This window comes from Cyprinus carpio, chromosome B7 (genome assembly GCF_018340385.1).
Source record: "Cyprinus carpio isolate SPL01 chromosome B7, ASM1834038v1, whole genome shotgun sequence".
Taxonomy (NCBI): domain Eukaryota; kingdom Metazoa; phylum Chordata; class Actinopteri; order Cypriniformes; family Cyprinidae; genus Cyprinus; species Cyprinus carpio.
In genome coordinates this window covers 36531969-36535555 of record NC_056603.1, presented here as the reverse complement: position 1 = coordinate 36535555, position 3587 = coordinate 36531969, and the positions used below count along the sequence as shown (strand labels likewise).

General features: G+C 33.5%; 1 long non-coding RNA gene across 1 annotated transcript; it reads left to right on the top strand.

Moving 5' to 3' along the window:
• The first annotated feature begins 302 nt into the window (after nucleotides 1-302).
• Nucleotides 303-1471, top strand: LOC122138026. The gene is made up of 3 exons (XR_006155260.1): nucleotides 303-462; nucleotides 554-624; nucleotides 1021-1471. It is a non-coding gene; the product is annotated as an uncharacterized LOC122138026 (long non-coding RNA).
• The last annotated feature ends 2116 nt before the right edge of the window (nucleotides 1472-3587 follow it).

Here is a 3587-nt window from a genome sequence, read left to right as displayed (position 1 = left end):
ACATTAGCTGAAAGACTAGCAAAACCGTTTAGAGAAGTATTACTTAACGTTAATAAAAATGTCTGGTGAAATGTGAAAGGGCGCCGAAATCTTTAGGCTAGAAAAGCCGCAGGACCATTTATCGGATCGGACCAGTGCCTGAAGCTGCTCGAGCGAGCCGAGCTTACACATCAGTCATGCGACAGACACCAAGCGTTTGAATTCGCTGAATTTTCTGTTATAGAAGTTCAAAACTCAGACGAAAGAGCAGAGTCGTAAGGCAATCCGCTCTTTTAGCAGAAATTCGTACCAGCGCCCATAACGTTACGTTACTCCTACAACAGAGCGTAAAACAAGCCATTCGTCAGTGTATCAGAATTATTTGAAAGTGTTAAAAAAACAACAACACATACATAGGCTATAATTGTTTTATATAGCCATGCATGTTGTATTAAAGCCATTACAGGAATAATGGAATAGCCTGTAATTATAGTAATTTTTTCTTATGAAGCTATAACAATTTTGCATTTATATTAAATGTGTTATACTAAACATGTTTATACTTATGTTTTAGATAAATGGATTTCTTTGTAAAGAAAAGATTACAACAGTGGAACCTCTGCAATTTAATAGAAACATTTCAAGGTAAGTAATTATTTAGTTTAGTGATGTATAAGAGTTTTTTTTTAAAAGACTTTTGTTTGTTAATGGTAATGAACTCCCTCCTCTGATGTAGCCAGTTTACATGCACAAACAGCTATATTACTACCTAAAGGAAAAGTAAAATCCAAAAGAGGATAATATAGGCCCATTAAATTACACTGCTCTGTACATAAACTCTTTCCTTCAGTGACTCTGTTTTTTAACCACTGTTGTCACGACTAATGGTCATTCATCACTTTTAGAGTTAACTTATTTTTAATTCACTACAAGACTGCTTCAGTTTTACCTTTTTTTCTTTGATTCATTTTTTTTAAAAATATTGAATCCCTGAAATGTTTGTCATATATGAGCCAACTAAAGTTTATTTATTCTTTCAAGGTTGGTACTAATATGGTCCACTACCTCAACAATGAGACAAGCGAGGATCCACATGTCTTGGTGCTTGGAGACAAAGAAAATTCCTCCCAAATTTTCATCATTTTCATTTGAGAGGCAGTTGAAAAGGAGACCTTACTTCAAGCAGTGAATGAATGCTTCAAAACGTTCTACATCTATGACGTAAACTACCCAAGGCCAATTTGGGAGTTTTTGCAGCATGCAGTCTATAATATTCCTGGAGGAGTTCCTTCTACACATTGCTGCCTCCTAAAAAACTTTGTATTCAAAGTTACTGATCATCAGTTGATCCAGTAGCCAAAACACACCTTTAAGGGTTAGTTCACCCACAAATGAAAATTCTGTCATTAATCACCCTCATGTTGTTCCAAACCCGCAAGACCTCCGTTCATCTTTGGAACACAAATTAAGATATTGTTGATGCATTCTGACAGCTCTCTGACCCTCCCATAGACAGCAAGGGTCCTTACACCATCAATGTCAAGAAACTTAGCAAGGTGATTGGTAAAATAATCCATGTGACATAAGGGGTTTAACTTTAAACAGCATACGCTGTTTGCGTTGAGTGGATACTGTCCAAAATGGCATTAGGGTGACGGAGGAGACGAATTGTTGAATAAAGTCATTATTTTTTTTTTTCTTTTGCCACAAAAAGTGTTCTCGTATAATATTACGGTTGAACCCCTGATGTCACATGGATTATTTTACCAATCCTTGCTAAGTTTCTGGACGTTGATGGTGTAAGGACCCTTGCTGTCTATGGGAGGGTCAGAGAGCTGTCAGAATGCATCAAAAATATCTTAATTTGTGTTCCAAAGATGAATGGAGGTCTTACGGGTTTAGCACGACATGAGGGTGAGTAATTAATAACAGAATTTTCATTTTTGGGTGAACTATCTTTTTAAGGTGTTTATAACACAATGCATATGGTGACCACTGTAGCATTTTTTATTAAGGATATGTTTATTTCTTGAAGTATAAAGGTATGTCCTTGGTGTACACATTTGTGTAGTTTTTGGTATACTGGTATGTGCACATTTGTGGTTTGAATTTGTATACCGTATGTGCACAGATGTTTAGGTTGTATATTTCTGTACTGTATGTGCACATCTGTATTTTAAAAGCTTACTATATGTGCATATGTGTAGGTTATGAATTTGTATACTGTATGTGCACAAATGTTTAGGTTGTATATTTCTGTACTGTATGTGCACATCTGTTTTAAATGTGTATTATGTGCATCTGTGTAGGTTTTGAATTGGTAAACCATATGTGCACATTTGTTTTGAATATTTGTACTGTATGTGGATATTTGTGTTTTGAATTTAACGTATTTGAATTTATGTATATTGTTTGTGTATATTTGTTTTGAATTTAATGTGTATTTTGAATATTTGTACTTCAACATTTATTTGCCATGTGTTCTGCATGTTCACACATGTATTTTGAATTCAATATAATTGTGCACATTTATATTAAATACTAGGCTCATCAATATTGAGTTAATTTGTCATTTAAAACTTAAAAACTATTTTTAAAGCAGATTTATTGTTTTTCTACTTAAATAAAACATCTGTATTTGAAAATTGTGTATTTTATTCATTAAAATAATCTCATGAATAAAAGTAAATAGTTAACCCAACTGTTGGGTTATTTTTAACCCAACTGGCTTTTAACCCAATCATTGGGTTAAAAATAACCCACAGTTGGGAAGGTGCTATACCAACCCATAGTTGGCTTACTTGTTGGGTTATTTTTAACCCAACTTTTTTTAGTGTGTAGGATTTCTCAGAAGATAATAAAAAAAAGAACTGTTAATAAACTATAAATAATTGAATGTTTTAGAAGACCTCTCTGGACCTACCCCACCTTCAAAAGATGGGGTAGGTCCAGAGAGGTCTTTTTTTTCTGTCTTTTTTTTTTTTTTGTCAGCCAGCAACAGACATCAGCAATGCCCACTGCTTCACATTTGAGGTGTCCAGTACAGAGCCATATTCATGAAACATATGCAGAACGCATTTCTTTATTAACTGCTGAATAAAAAAGAATACATGAATTTTTAAACTGTTTCATTCAGTTCAGTTTAACAGTGTATACAGGACTGGATTCATATATAATTTTGGATTAGGCCAAGATGAAACACTATTTCAGTTATTTAAATGTCAAATAAATAAATAAATAAATAAATACTTACATAGTGATGCTCTGTGAACCCTTTGAGATTTTAAGAGAACTCTTGTATACTGGATGTTCTAAGAAGAGAAAAAAAAAAAAACGTTTTATGTATGTGTAAATGACTCGAAAAATAGGCTAATAGCTTATTAGATAGCCTACATGTAACATGGATGTGTAACTATTTAACAAACGTAAACGACAACAAATAGTTCAGAAAAGTAAAAGAAGAGAGTTACAATGACTAAAAGTATGAACATAATGAGTAAAGCTGACTAAAAATGATTGTTTGTGACCTTGTGATTGATAGTCTCCATTTTGTCACACAAAGTTCATTAGATTCGTTAGTATGGCGGCTGTTAATTAGCGGTTAAAAC